The 16,724-nt window shown below is 39.0% G+C and overlaps 1 protein-coding gene and 1 long non-coding RNA gene across 5 annotated transcripts in view; one reads left to right on the top strand and one right to left on the bottom strand.

Annotated features, from left to right (window-relative positions):
• LOC138181993 (terminal nucleotidyltransferase 5C) overlaps nt 1-16,724 on the top strand; it is a 160,333-nt gene that overhangs the window by 55,468 nt on the left and 88,141 nt on the right. The window contains exon 1 of one of the 2 annotated variants that reach the window (XM_069117433.1): nt 15,255-15,928. The exons of the other annotated variant lie outside the window; for it this stretch is intronic. The gene's annotated coding sequence lies outside the window, so the exon portion shown is untranslated. Of the gene's footprint in view, nt 1-15,254; nt 15,929-16,724 lie in introns of those variants that run through there. 2 annotated transcript variants of the gene reach the window in all.
• LOC138181775 (uncharacterized) lies at nt 5,773-8,031 on the bottom strand. 3 transcript variants are annotated; one of them, XR_011173599.1, is made up of 3 exons: nt 7,726-8,031; nt 7,259-7,605; nt 5,773-7,165 (listed from the first exon to the last, which is right to left on the bottom strand). It is a non-coding gene; the product is annotated as an uncharacterized LOC138181775 (long non-coding RNA). The 3 variants fall into 3 exon arrangements; XR_011173600.1 differs by having other exon boundaries at nt 5,773-7,181; XR_011173601.1 differs by having other exon boundaries at nt 5,773-6,628; nt 6,722-7,605.

Below are 16,724 nucleotides of genomic sequence, written 5' to 3' on the forward strand. Positions count from 1 at the left end.
AATGCACCGAGTGACACTTAAAAGACAACACCGTACTCTAACGTTTATCCTTTGTACGCACGGTATCGTGCCAATCAATGTTGGGCTTCGATTACAAGCACGAATAGAGGCAAGATGTTAGACAACGATCGAACATCGTGTTTGCAGTTGCTATACACAAGTACAGACTTGTGTATCTTTAGGCACAGTAGCGGTTTCTATCTGGTAACAAAGGATCCTTAGGTGGAAATCAACTCGATCTGTTCTGCCTTTCTTTAATCAGAAGATTTTGTATTTAATTCTTCTACGAATTTCTCAAAGAATTTCAAGGAGAAATTGAAATTTCTTTGATGAAGTGAAACGTAGATTCGCAAGAGTAGAAACATCTCTTTGATGTTTTGTATGTAGACGCTGGCAATATCGAATTATTTATAAAAGGAAGAGTAATTCAGGATGAAATTTCCCCTTCAAAGACTATTTTAGCATTCGTGTCTATTTACTTTGAAAAACGAAATCTTCATGCTGTTCTTTCTGTGTTCTAAATAATTTCGATTTAAGCATTTACATCGATGGATAGGTTTCTTATCATTAAATAAAATAATTAGCAAGAATCGAAATAATTTCTATCTCATAAATGGAAGCTACTCACGTTGCATACTTGCAATATTTTTGGCACATTTTCGGTCATACGCAAATCTTATTGAAATTTCCCAATTTTGAAGACGCTATGAATTTCCCGAGCAATCAAATTATTACCATATGCTTATACTAGAAAATTCACAGGCCGTTTCCATCATTTCCCGCCAATGACCAGTTAATTTTCGCTTGAAACGCAACTAACACGTTCCCCTAAGCTCCATGCCGCTCCATCGACATTTCGTACGTCCGACTGCCAATTTTAGTTACAATCACGTGCAATGGGACCGCAATCGACAACCTGCGTTGCATTACGCCACGTTTCGGTAGAATTCCAGTAATGTTCGCGCGTGGTTTTCAACATGAAAAAGGGATATCCATTTCATCTTCCTGCGCTGCCCCACGTTTTTCCTTTCTTCCATGCGATCACTATCGTTCGGCCATGAGAACGCAAGAATCTCTTGTCGCCGACATATTTATGGAGAACTGGTCGGGATTCCATGGAGAAACGCTCATACTTAACACAGTTGAGACGCTAGAGACACGCAAGAATTTGCTACTTCTATTAATTGTTCGATTGCTCGTTTTTTGCAATTGCTGGCTTTCTTCTTTTGCTCGTTGGTTGCTGTCACAGAGTTTAAGGAAGTGCAGTCGAAGTGGAAAAATATGCGATTGCGGATATTTGTGCAAATTCGTATTTTGACGAAGGTACTCGAAGAAATGGAACTTGCAGAGAAACTTATTTCATCCTGTAAATGTTACAACGAATACTTTATTTCGTACGCTTCTTTGCATACTGTATGCGTCGTGCACGTTTTTGCATCTCTAGATTTTCTACAAACGCGTGAAGACTCTACCGATCAGTCGTTGCTGGAAAGAGATACGCACTCGATGCTTCTAATTTGTTCGGGAAACTTCAGTTATTTCATTTATATAATAGTTTCTTTTTACTTAAGATAACAATTCCCTTATCGAGATACATGGTTCTGCTTTTTGCTTATTATACACAATATCTAAAGTTCTTTTATTTCTTCCCTTCCTTTCCACTCCATCCACTCTATCTCCTCTTTCTCACACTGTTTCTTATTTATCGTTCACGTTATTTCACGTTCTTTTCCCATATGTTGTAATGTCTTTTCGTTTTGTTACAATTTACGTATATAATAATTATTATACCGAAATACGATGTATCACTTGTAATTGTCGTCACGATAGAAATATATACTTTCATTAATATTAATAAATAATTATGAAAAGTATAAAGTATTTTTATTAATTTATCGCGAAGAGGAAAATTAAAATATTACGCAACTTAACTTGTAATTCTCAAATAAAGATAAAAATCCTGAAACAAAGAATAATAAAAGTGCGAAGTAATTGAGGCTATAACAATGATAAGAGATAACGAAGTTTTCAACAATATTTAATTAATTCATGCTATTTAAGCCAATATCGACGCTGTTATCAACTTCCAAGATCAAGATCCGTCTGACCCAAGTTAAATCATACCACTCGTACAACTGATGACATAAATACACGATGAACCTGCTTTACCTCTTGCGTTACGTATCCCAAGTGATATGATCTAAAAAACAAGAATCTGGAAGAGACTGCTTTCAAGGCTGCGACTAAGCCTGTGCGCCGAGTATTGGCTAAACTCGATCCGGTAGATCGTTGCCTGCGAATTTACCGTAAAATGTAAATCGTGTCAAACCATTTTTCAATCGGAACGTGATTGACCAGTTTACCACCGTAGAAAGTGAATTAACATTCAGGCGAGATCGGCCGCTGCAGATAGCATCGTTATTTTTAACGAGCGCAGGTTTCCAGTGAATAGTAGCTCCTTTGACTGGAGGAAAAGAAAAAAAGAAGGAAAAGAAAGAAAGAAAGAGTCGCTCTTGGAGACAAAAAACGACCAACTTCTGTTCTTGCTCTTGAAAAGTTTGAATAATTCCTTTCTTCTCGTTACATCATACTCCTCATATCTTCTCGTGTTATAGGCATAGAACTATATTTAAGAACTATTTTGGAGGGGGAAAAGCTTCTTCTTTTTTCTTTTTCTTTAGAATTTAATTATGCAATATCACAAAGGTGAAATTTTAATAAAATTTTAAAAAATTACACGAAGAGATTCGATAAACGTGTCAACCAGTTCTCCCTGCTATTTTTGCCACCAAACAAGTTAATCGAATACCGTTATTTTGTTGAAAAAATACTTTTATACTCACCAAGATATATTAGGTTGTCCGAAAAAGGTTCTTTCGTTTCATAAGATGATAATAGATGAACAACAATGTCTGTTTTATATTAGTTTATTGAATTATGCACGAGGATAATAATAGAAATATAACGAAATGGATCATACTTAATTCAATGAAATAATATAAAACAGAAATTGTTGTTCATCAATTATCATCTTATGAAACGAAAGAAACTTTTCGGACAACCTAATATAAAATAAATAATTTCGAACACAGTTTCCATTTACATGACAATTTGCTCCCCAAAAAATTGTCAAAGGCGACCCATGTTTTCGTCTAAGACGATCTAATCTTTTCGAACTAACTTTCATTTACCTACTTTTATATTATTTATCTGTTATGTGTCTTACTCGCAAACTCTCGTACCGCAGCATGATTTATCTCTACATTGTAATTTTGCTCTCGAGCGTCGCAGATTTATCGCATTTCTCTTTTCCCTCGCTGTTCGTTGTTATTTCAGATTTCGTTGTTATTAACGTATATGTATGTAATTGTACTGTCGTTACGCAAGCGTCGCGCGGACATCTGTTTCGCGATAGCGGCGCGGCGGTTCGCTCGTTCAGAAAAACTCTCGTACAATTTCCTAACGATATCCGTGAAAATACCGCGTTTCTCGATCCTGGCCGCGACACACAGACTCACGCACACCGACCGCTCGCTTATCACCGATTAAATTCTTGCGAATAGTGTGCAGCAAGAGTATAATTGCGCAAGATTACGTCGGGTCGTGCTGCAATGCTCGCGGACCTTTATCTTACGCAACACGTCGTGAATTGTGTTTTCCAATTGAGATTTTAAACAATTTATTCTTTTCGTCTAATCAAACTTTCTAATTATCTTCCGGCGAATTAAAGACCGATGTATCGACTCGGCGGCCGATCGATCTGTCGATGCTTAGCTTCGATTATGAGACTCTGAGTAACCGTGAGCAATCGTTCGTTGTGTAACTTCGTAGAGCGAGGTACTTGCTGACATAGCGTTTGGTGGTAACGCCGATAACAATTGTTTGTGGGATTCGTTTGTCGTTTGTAATGTATTAGGTTGTCCGGAAAGTATCTTTCTTTTACACACCGGTTGTGATCTTTATCTTGATAAAACAAAATGGATCATACGTAATTCGATAAAACAATATAAAACGGAAAATGTCGTGTATCCGATATTTCCTTATAAAACGAAAGAAACTTTTCGGACGACCTAATATTAAGGAGACCGAAGGAACGATGCAACGTTCGATACAATTAGAAATGTTTAAGATACCTGTTAATGGATTTTTATAGTTTCATCGTACACGTAGACTATTAAAAGTACCAGCTTCCTAAAGATTTCGTATTCAGCTTTCGAATACAACTGGTCGCTAGACATTCTGTTTTATTTTCAAAGGATTGGTCCATCGCTATGAGACGGAATCTAAAAAATAATACTAAAGGAAAAGATGTCAAATTTCAGAATGCTTTACAGAATATCTCTAATCTAATCAAGTTTCCCATTGTAATCACTTTCATCGTATGAAGATGTTTCCTCTAACTTCAGACTCTCTATACTCTCTTACTCGGACGATACAATCCGAAGCGAATTATCCAAACTCTCCTCTAAAAAGAATACGCGAATAACCAGCACTTCAACTTCCACCTTTAAGCCACAATTTTCGCCGTGAATCGCGATTACATCGGCTAGAAACTTCGGCTCAGATCATACACGATTCGCATGAAATTATCACAATCCTCGTTTGAAAAGAATTCAATGTGCGCTGTAACCTGCACTTTTAAACCACAATTTTCCCCGTGAATCACGATCACAATTACGTGTTTAAAATCGACTTCTCCCCTGTACTTTCTCCAAGCACACGATCGATCTGTCCTAGTCGATGCATACACGTATTTATGCAAAGAGAGAGATCAAGTTATGGGCACCGAGGATATGGCTGGTGGGTGCATAGATAAAAGTGTCTTTGTTACGATCGAACGAAGGAGGAGAAACGGCGTAGATCCCACGATGGCGAAACACGCTCGATCAACTATAACGCGGGTCATTGATTTAGCCGGTCTCGCACCTATATCCGCGTAGCCGCGCGCTACTGTGGTTATGCATTATGCAAAACTCTTTTTTCCAACCTGCAGTGACTTTAGTCGCTGGGTGAACAAAGAAAAAAGCTACAATCTCTTTAGTTTCCTCCCTCTCTCCCTCTCTCTTTCTCTCTCTCTCTGTATGTTCTTTGTATGTATATGTTGGCGTGCGTTGCGAACAGCATTGTCCATTTGTTCTCCAATTACCGCAAAATCGTGTCACGTAGGGCATAGGGCGTACAGGACACCTTAGGCCTTTCAATTCGACCGCATCGCGAAAAGCGTAAACCGTGAACGATTACGTACCATCGCGAATCCGACTGGAACGTGATTTATCGGTGATTTGTAGGCGGCGTTGCTACCGTTGTATATCATTGGTAAATGGTCCGGAAACGTCGGACTTTAATCAAAAGTGCGTCCTTGTAATTGCTCGTAGTAATTTATTGGTACACAGAGGGGAGGGGAGCGTGGGGTCTTGGAAATTTAAAATTGTTGTGTAGAAAATGGACAGGAATGGATCGTAGCGTGGGAAGTTACGTTTTTGGTCGATTTTTCTCCTGAATTTGGTTATATTCTTTCGAGTTTTATGTAGAGATGGAAGAAAACTCTACGATAGAGATATAATAATAATTTAGCAGGGCATAGTAATTTACTTTAGAGTATAGTGATTTTGAGTTTTTGTCAATAATAATAGGTCACGATTTACCAATATTACGATACAAAAAAATCGGTGAAATTTCCGATGAGAATTGAACAGATATGAAAAGGACACGACGCTAATCTGCGGATAATCGGGTGGCGGATTAATTCGATTCAATGGCGGAAAATTCGATCGACCGGTGTCGACACCACCTAACAGCTGTTAGCTTTCAGCTGTTCGACAGCATTAAAACCGAAGGATTTCTTTGATCGTGCAATTAAACACTGGTTGGTTGGCGGACGTGTTCGCGGGCGCGTTGCTGCGCGCAAGAAACCGCGACGCATATTGTGTTACAATTTCAAGCGATTCGCTTGATGAAAGGGATCGGTTTTTCGTATTATTAGAGGCTCGCTCGCGGCTTTGATCGATAACCCGATGGCCTTGAATAGACACCGGACTTTTCTAACGAAGTAAAAGTTGACTGCGGTGAGACCGGCTTCGTAAGGATTTTAAGAGATTGCACGTCGCCGAAGGCATGTTCGATCGTACATATTTATTCGTGCACGATCAATCGGAATACTTTCTAATATCTATCTACTTTGCCATTAAATCGTCGGTTAATTAAAAAAATCAATGTACGCGTGTCCTTTTTCATTATACAAAAACTACGCGATCTTTTGTTTAAAAAAGAAATGAAAAAAAAAAGATTTTCGATGTAGTTTTACATATTCATAGAACGTTCGTTTACAGTTTAATGAGTTGCTGAAAAATAAAAATGATAATGTTATTCGTTTGTTAACTTCGTTTAAAAAAGAGGAGAAAACGTATTTTCGCATTTTTATAGGATATTTTTAATTTGACGTTTACAGCGCAATGTATTTTTAATTTAGTACGTTCAAGTTGAAGAAGCTATAGGTCTAGCCAAAATCAATTAATTCCTCAAGGCCGAGCACCGAACATCCTTCACCGCATCTACGGGTTTCAGATATCACTTTCCATATTTTCTTCTATATTTTCCATGTTTCCCAAAATCAACGTCAAAACCACATCTACAAATGTAGAAACAATCTATCGAATTACATACAACTCTATAAGAAACTTCAACTTCGGTTCTATCGCCATTCAATGTGATATGTGATTACCATATGCGAGGGAGGCAATCGTTCATTGGCGAAAACGCTCGACTCATTTGGTTAAGAGATGGAAACTTGTTCCAAGAGGTACCATGGAAATACCCTGGAAAGCGAGCAGCAATCTCGCTCCGCCCTGCACTCCGGCCGCGATACATCCAAGGCCGCTCGAGGCCGATCGAGTGGCTCGAATTCGTCGATTCGCGGGTGCGGCAGACAGAAGGCACTCTTTCACTCTCTATCTGTCTTCTTTTAACCTACGTACGACCATTCGCCTTCTCGCTTGTTACTCGTTCTCTCAGTCGCTGGCCTAGCGTCTAGTCTCTGTCCGGCAACCCTCGCTTTCTCTGTCTCTTCGTTTCTCTCTTACACCCGCTTATTCGATAATACTTGCTCTCTTTGTCGCTCGTGTATACACTTGTAGTATTCTGGCCACATCCTCTCTCTCCTACGCGTCTGTGTTACATTTAGTCTTAGTAGTGTGTTTAGTTGGTTCCATATACCTTTTATTTCGTTCGTTTGCTTTCTTTTTTCGTTTCTTTGGCTTACCGATTTTTATATCCCTCCTTTTTGGTGTTGTTGCTCTATCAAGAAACCATATTGAGAATTTTTGAATAGAACGCGTGAAGGGTATTTAAGGTTAGGAACTTGTGAAAGGTTAACAGTTGTTTCCAAGAGATACTACAAGTTTTTGTTTCGTTGGAGATACCGCGAATAACGCGACTTATTAACTTATACATCGGTATATTACACATTGCGGAGTATATTCGCATAGACAGATGTAACGACATCGATCACTATGGACATAACCCAGGGAAAGGTCTAAAACTTTCACAGCTATCTACTTCCTAAAACACAGTCATACTGCTTCTTTCCCAGATGTTTACGTAATATCCCTAAAAGCATACCATCCTTACCTTTCAACGCTCAGATCAAACCAACGAAACTCGTCTAAAATCGAATCAATTAACCCTAACAATTTCCGCCATACGTGCTGTCACTTTCGAAATACATACCTTTGATGAAATCGAAGACACGTATCGATCATTTCGATCGCTATTTCTCTAACATACGGTCGATCAATTACCTCATTCGCTGTTTTACATAATACACATATACTTGGAAACTATTTACCATTTTACGAGGAAACGTCGGATCGTTCGGCTAGCTTTTCGAATTATTTCGACGAAAAAGAATGCAACCGAGTATATAATTATTTTTACACAAATATCCCGAACTATTCGAGTAATTCCTAACTGTTGCTCTCTGTCTCTGTCGGATGCTTGGTGCGGCGCACCGAGCGCGAACGTCCTTGACGGTCGCCGTGGCGACTGCGCAACACAGAACAGCGCAGCGTTGCGCGTCGTTGCGCTTGCGCGCACTCGATGCACTCGCCCCACCCCCATCCCATCGCCTCTGTGACAAGCCGCCCCCACCACGCGGTCCACCTTTACCGTCACGAGCAACCCCACTTTTCTCTCTAACTATATATCACGGTTGCCGCATATTACGTCATCGACACCTTCACTTTGCCCATGCTCGGAGCGCACGATGCTCTGCCACTCGTTGCTCTTTCGTTGCACTCGCACGTTGCCCGCACACGTCCTCTCGCAGCATATTGTTGCTGCTCCTGTCCAGCATCCTTCGATCTCGTTCTATCTCGTCTTTCGATTACGTTCTTTTACTTGTTCTTTTTTTTATTTTGCGTAAACATGGGTATAGATCGTAATGGAAGGGAAAAAATTGCTAGGCAACTGACAGTAAGGGAAGTAAATTTTTCAGGAAATGCATTGTGGTAGTTACTCGATGATTTAATAATGAACAAATCTTCCTCGTTCGAGCTCGCCGAGCACGGTGCTATGCCACTCGTTGTTCTTTCGTTGCGCTCATACGTTTCCTGCACACGTCCTCTCGCAGCATATTGTTGCTGCACCTGCACAATATTCTTCAGTGTCGTTCTATGTTATATTTCGATTACACTTTTTTTACTTTCTTTCCTTTTGCCACCTTTTTTTTCGTTTTGAATAAAGGTGGATGTAGATTGTAATTGAAGACAGAATTGCTGGAAAAATGACACAACTAAGGGAAGTACATTTCTTTGATGATGATGGTGATTTGATCATTATACTTGATCAGTTCATAATAAACAAATTTTGTCTTTTATGATTTTACTGATATTCTTTGGATTTTGACGGTTTTCATTAAAATATTCTCTATGTGTTTCGCTTGCTATTAAAAAACAAAAGAGAAAGAAACAGTTCCTGTGTGAGTGTTGCATTCTTCTTGTTCTGTAATATGATTGAATACTTACGACACTCGTATCGGAGTAAATACTTCATTTTTAGATACAATATTGTAGATATTTCGAAATTGATGATTTTTAACGCATGTCATTAACCTAGTTGTTTTTATAGAAATTATTATGTATTACGAAATACATATATACGTGGATATTTCTTTCACATTTTTATTCAAAATTGTACTTCAAATTTTCCAGAAGCACCTAAGATAAAAATCAAGTTCACGTTGATCGATTGCTTTTTAAAGAGTATTATTCGATATTTTACAATAATGTACCTGTTCATATCATTGTATATATCTTTCATTTCGTAACAAAACGATGTACGAATTTCACCTCTAAATACATATTTTTAAAAATGTATCAAAATTATATCGCGTCGCGCGCAGATAAAAGTTGTTTGCTTGAAAAAAATTTTTCCACTACGGACCAATAAAAGATCCTCGAGCCACCAACAAACATGAACAACCACGCACGCGAAGCGCAAACATTCGAGATTCATCGTATTGTGTCTTGACAACTTCCTTTTTCCCTTCATCGCGAAGAGGATGATGAGGACGTAGCTTTGACTCGTTCATGGTGGATACTGGAACGACCGGTTTTTCCAGAAATTCACGTGAACAATTCGGACGATTAACATACAGATATACTTATGTTCGTTAGTCGGTGAGCAACGTTAGGTGGACGCGGTGCAATATCTTCAAGTTAATCAGTCCGCCGATCAAAAATTCAAATGAAGTCTGGGAAGTGATCTTCCCTGAAACCGAGAAACCGGACCGTATCCGGATTAAAAATATCTTTTTGTTTCGAGTCAATAAGAATACGACTTACATCGATCGGCCAAGATTAGCTGATTTATGGATCACACAACATATACACGTAATATTTTTATAGGTGTTATGCACTCGTTCGAATAAAGTTACAAATTGCTAAAGAAGTTAGAATTTTATAAATTCTTTCTCGGTTACAAAATGTTACCTGACTATCCTATCTGACAAAAAATTAGGCGGTTGTAAAGCAGAAATTTCTAGCCTACAATTTGTAATCTAATTTACTAATATCGTTAGTTGGTAAATTATTGTGCAAGTGTCTTAGTTTTATGAAGTATGCGATTCATAAACTTGTTTTATCGAGCTTTTAACGATCAACCAATGATCCATATCTTTATTAAAATTATTTTTACACATTTCCAAACAATTGAGAATTAAAAATAAAGATTTCGAACGATGTTAAAGATTGCGAATAAACACGTAAGAACGAGGGAATTATTCGACAGATCTAACATTTGAATGAAATTCATTTCTCTCTTTCGTTGTCCCCTTTTTTGTCTACCTACTGTTGTCCAGTTGCAAAAGATAGTGAGCAATTTGAAACGCGCGAATTCTTACACGAGCATCGATGAATGACACGCGTTGACAATGTAGCGCATCCGAGAATAGATAAACCGCGGCTTCCATTTAAAAGCACCATAGACCAATACTATGACGTGAAAGTAACGATCTGATGCAGAGTCAATAACCTGCGATAACTGTTTGACCTAAAAGTGTCTTTGGAACTTCGTCGATGCATCTTTTTTCATTCCCTTTGCATCGGCGTCGAAAGCTCTGCGATTTGTATGGCGGTTCGGCGTGTTTCATATGCTCTGACCACATGATTATTTAATCGACGCCAATTTCCGTCCGATTACGGTCCTTTTACCAAATATCTAGCGTCTTTTCTATACACGTACGTACGTATTTGTGAATTTGAATTCTGTTGAGGTTTTTTATACGCAGGTGAATTTTCATAGATTATAAGTTTCAGATTATAAACTCTTGTCGTACGGAATTTTCGTGACTTTATGGAGTTACTTGTTACTTGCTACGCAAGAGAAAGAATTAACGTGGACAGTAAAATGTCGCGACTTGTCAGTCTTAATCGACTCTTTGTCCAGCATAGCAAGTAACGAGTTTGGTAATAAAACAACAGTAACAGAAGCTTATAACTTATAAATTATGACTTTTATCATGCAAAAGGTCCCAGCGGTGACCATTATTTCTTTCGCCAGTGTGTGCGTTCAAACTTTCCCTTGTCACGTTTGGGCGACAAGGCGTGTAACAATATGCATTTAATAATCGAAAGAAACTGGGGAAGAATTACCCTGTTGACGTTAATAAACCATTAGCATATTTATAAGCAATAAGCATTTAATTCGATCTTTTTTTAAACCCGCACTTAAAGTCCATATTCATAAAATTATACCTCCTTGGAATAATGTAGAGCAAAGTTCAAGCTTTAAAATATAAGTGGAAAGTTCTGTAAACTCTAAAACGACATATTTTCTCTTGGTGTTCAGTTCAGAGATTTCTCGTTAGTTCTACCATTATTTACATTGTTATTAACTATAGGAATTAGCAGATTGTAAACTTGAATTATTTGTTAGAGAAATTTAACGATAACGAAGTACAGGATAACATCAGTGTAATTGTTGATTTTTGTTAGAATTTAATCTCGAAATTAAGATTAATAATCTGTGGAAGACACAATGTTTGTGTTGAAATAATATTATGTGATATTTATTAAACAAAAATTACAGGAAATATAAGTGAGCGTTGTGGAATATTGACAGTTGGCTCAGTTATTCTTATACTGACTGATTTAGTGACCTGACCCATGGCCCTTGAAAAGGTTTTGAACCCCCACTCACTATACAGTAAAGAGTGTGACCTGAGCAGATGTCTGCGTGGCATCACGTGCCATGGAACCTTCTAGCAGCTTCTCGATACAAAGCGCTACGCTGCCTAGGCGCGTCACCGACGTGCCCAATGTTCCATCCATATCCTTACGCTTCTTCCTCCGAATTCTCGGAAAAGCGCCAGCTGTCGCGATACATCTAACGAACGTACGCTAGTGGGGATATCGCTGGGCAACGAAGGGAAGAATCCGTTCGATCAATCACCTCATCTGTATGCGATTAATATCGTCGTATTCCAACAATTTTAGATATCATTGCTTGAAATAATGCGAGTAGTCTTTGAGTGTCAATGAAAAGAACGATTCTTTGCTTTCTATCTCACTGATAGTTTGAAAAAAAATTGTTTAAAGTACAAAAATGTTTCATTATACATATGTATGTCGGAGATGAAAGGACATCGGGGTCTCCCCTTTGGAATTTCGGGAAAATCCCCTAACACCGTAATCTAGATTCTATCATAGGCGTAATTAAACAATTGTATTTGTTCGAGATTTGTGATAATGAGCTTGGGCTCGAGACGACAGTCAGTCGCCGAACGTAGCCGCGGTCACGGGATGAACGCTTTGTCTAACAAAGGTATGGAGTAATTCTATAGCTCTCCTTAAAAGAAATATTTGTAGCGGCACCGGACAGTAAACATTCTAACGGTTTCTGTCCCGTGGCTCGCCACACGCAGATCCTATTCTTCGAGTATGATGGTTACCAGATGTCGATGCGTTTCCACAGTACGCGATCAGGTAGCCCAAGGGCCGTTATAAATACTGAGATCTAGTTACCTAAAGTCCTTCAAACAGACAAACAGTCTTTGTCCCAACTACGGGAAAATAGGGGAGATTTATTTTTTTCAACGAAAGATTTATTTTTTTCATCTATCATCCCGTTGACCGCGGATTCGTTATTGAATCTAGGATCATTGTCATTAGTTTCTCGAGTATCTAATTACCACGGTTACTTGTCCAATTCTATAATTATCGTATTTGCACTAGTCAATGTCTTCTCTATTGCATAACGACAATGTGTAATCCAAACGAAGATTCGTTTCACACCCCTAACTCTAATTCTAATGTAAACCCGACATGTATATACAGTGACTACAAAAAAATATTTGCACATAATCCTATTTTCCAATGTAGCGTTTTTTTTTTTATCAGGTTCTACATTTCATTTTCGTAATATCAAATTTTGGTCATATGGAAGCAGTGCTAAATGATACGTAATTTAATATACTCGGATCTAATTAATTAGTATATAAATTCTATAATAAATACAGCGATGTGCAAATACCTTTTGTGTCCGCTGTAATGAAACACAGCAGTGCATATCTCCGTGTTACGTCTTTTCTTTCTTTCGTTCTTTCTCTTTTGTCTTTTTATTTCATCACAATGCGACAAAGAAATCGCTGGTAACACACGTACTTAGGTTCTAGCTCTAATACATGGCCACTGATATCGCGTACGTTTATTTGCGTGAATATTACGAAAATAGCATGCATTACGCGAAAAAGGAAAATACGGAGTGTTACGCGAGAATTAGAACGTTCGCTAGTCCCGTTACCGCCGGTCTAATTCCTATGCCTGTAACATTCTTCAACGACAAATATACAGAGTAACGCCGATAGTAATAGATTGTTCAGAAAATTCATAGTGAAAATTAAGAAAGGTTTAATTAGAGTTAGGCTTTTTGCCATTTAGAGTACAAAGAGTCTTTTTTGGAAAAATTGTTCGCCTTTTTCGATGATGAATTAGCCTCAAATAGATTCAAATAGCTTTTACAGGCTTCTGGAGTATTTGATTTCTTGTCTATAACGTTCGAGTAAGTTCTTCAAAGACCATAACTACACCTATCTACTATATTCGATATATACGACAGAAAATATTTTTGTGAGCCACTGTAGATAATTTTTATCACACATTTTTCTTGTCACATAAATTTGTCAATATTTTTATGATCTTCTAGTGGCTTTTAAAATTTAACTTATTTTATTAAATGACAGTACAAAAGATACTTATGAACAGAATTGCTTTTGCAGTAAATATCTTCGTTCCAACTATTTAGTCAAAAAAATGTGAAATTTCAAAATATTTTATATTTAACATACACAACAGTTTCCTATGGCAAACATTATAATACTTTCGTGAGCCAATGTCTATATCGGGGACGTCGTCTCTTCTGTTACATTGCGGCTTAATTGCATTAATTATTGTCTTCCTTTTTCCGCGTCGCCCAGTTGAATTTCTATATATACACGAACCGTATTAACAACGGCGGAAGCGATGGAAAGACCAGCTGTTAGAAAATTCCTGGCCAGAGTAGAATCGAGCGGAAAACTAGGGCAACAACTCTTCAAAAGTTTCATCGTCGATGTGGAAATATTCAGCTGATTGTAGAACGATCGGTCGTGCGGATCCCGCACTCTGTCGTGTGCTATAGTCGCCTATAGCATACCTGGCTGATTCTAGAAGTCGATGGAAACGTTTAAAATACGTAAAATACATTTTCGCCGACGAGAAAAATAACGCCGGCCAGATACATGTGTTTGTTTTATCGCTTGAAATCGCCGGTGTTATTACGTAACCGCGACGACAACCACGTTTAGATAAGAACTGTGCAATATATAAATCGCTCGTACACGATTGCAGCGCACAACGCTCTTCGTTGTACAGATCAGTGTCGATTTGAAAGACCTGTGCCATTGTAATATTCTATTTTTCTATCCAGTTTAATAGCCGATCTTCGTTCTTGAATACTTGATTTGATTGTAATTGTACGTAAAATTCCTTCACTTTTATTATCATTTCAATATATGAGTTTTCATACATTACAAAGTGTACAAGTAAAAGATTGAACATTACTCGGAAATAATTATAACGTGGAAAACGTAAGATTTACGACAGTAAAACGTTGATTCAGTCAGAAAGAAGATTCTATCTTATATCATTTACATGTAAGAGTTTCAAATAATTTGGATCAGCTACGCTTGATCCTAATCTAAATTCATTTTTTATCAGACGAGTGAAAAGTTGAAGATTCATCACAAATAATTACTGCAATTTAGAACGCGTAATACTCGCAGTCATAGAACGTTGAGAACAAGTGTCGTTCAGCAAAAAGCCTCAGGTATTCTTGATACGAAATTTTGCGCGGTTTGGCAAATTTAAAAATAAATCAGACGTCGCTTGTGTAAAGTGCTGGTGTGCCGGCCGGCGTTCTTCGAGCATTTTATTACGCACGTAACGCGTGTGTGCATACATACGTCAAAATCGAAGTGGAATCGTGACTCAGGAGCGCGTGGAAGCGCTGCTTCGAAGGGAAGATTGGTTGCGCGGATGACGTTTTACGAACGATAATACGGGGATAGACGTTGGCCAGGCGTAGAGGGGGTAGGAATAGTTACTATAGATATATGTAGGTATAGTAAGAGGGTGGATGAGAAGAGTGGGGGAAGGTAGAGTGCGTGCGCGCTCGAGTTGAACGCGGCTGTCAGTGTCAATTGGTTCGCCGCGACGACTTGAGGTGTCGTTAATGTGTAAACCAACGTTGTACTCGAAAGTTTCTTCCTCGCGTTCCGTCATTAGTCAGAAACGGTACGGTTTGACATTCGCATCGTCCCCTCGTTCCTGTGTGTTTACTATCCCTGCCGCGAAATCAAACGACGAGGCGTCTATTTAACAACAACGGTGGTTCGAAGGATCGGGATCGATCGGAAACAGAAATTTCGATTTGAAACTCGTACCCAACTTTTCGGTTCGTCTCGTCTGCCCGTCAACGACGACGGGCAGCCACGTTTCATCGACCGAGCAGACAAGTTCTATCTTTTCTTTTTTTCTGGTGATCCCACTGAGATATATCGATAAAAACAACGCGTCTATTGGTGACGATCCACACAGTGTGTGTACGATCGGTCGAGCGGTGAGAGCAGCCGCGAGGAACTCAACACGCTCACGCAGATTTCCGTCGTTTCTGCACGTCGTTGCCGGCTTGAAAACGTCACGTGTGGTGCCGGACAAAGAGAAACAGAGAGAGCATATGCGATAGTAATCGTAAACGCGTCGCATCCCCGCACGTTAAGTGGACGAGAGAACGCTCAGATAGGATATATGTTAGCGTGCTTTGACTTCGTTGAAGATCGGTGAGACGTGCTGTGCTACTGCGCCCCGACGACAACGCGGAGAGGCTCTTACAAGACGTAAGTACCGTCCTAATATAGAGTACTCGTAGCTCCATATGGTAGCGTATGAAAATAATTTGTTCCGTCCGAGCATATTCTTATTGACCAAAGAGCTTGATCTCATCCGTCTTAAACACAAGACGTTCAGGTTATTGCGTCAACCTAACCTGACTTTTCAGCGGATTAGGCAAATTTATAGATAAAATAACAGTGTACATGCTGACGCTCGTGTATCGTGCTATCGATGATTCTAGAAAATTTCGCCATTGGCATGCATGTATATCGATGGCGTGGTAACGGTCGAGATACCAAGTCTCGTCGAATTTTGAACGAGTCCCGCTCTTCGTCCGTTTTTTACTCTCTACGACGTTATCTCGCGTCTACTTTACCGACCGTGTTTTGAAAACAGCCGTATATGTCCATGAACGCGGATATATGAACAGCCGCGCTCTTTCCAGAACGTACATTGCACGCGCAGGCGCGTGACCTTTCCTAAGTCCTTTTCTTCCTTTCGCCGCGACCGTAGATAGACTTTTTTTTCTCTCTTTCCCTGTGGTTTTTTTTCTTGTTGCTCGTCGTTCCACAGGGAGAAACAGGGAGTATTCGACTTCTACCGGGGTCGTACCGACATGCTTCTTGTCGTTTCGTGTCAATATTTACGCCAGACCTGTATGTGTATGTCTTTCGCTACGTGTATTATGAAACTCGCTTTCGTCGCTCAGTTATGTATGTACATAGTTTCTTCGTGTCGTATCGATTTCGTAGATCGTACGAATTTCTTACGAAAATCGCAAACTTCAGAAATGGTCGTTTG

This window comes from Bombus flavifrons, chromosome 7, assembly GCF_040668555.2.
Source record: "Bombus flavifrons isolate JBK064 chromosome 7, iyBomFlav1_principal, whole genome shotgun sequence".
NCBI lineage: Eukaryota > Metazoa > Arthropoda > Insecta > Hymenoptera > Apidae > Bombus > Bombus flavifrons.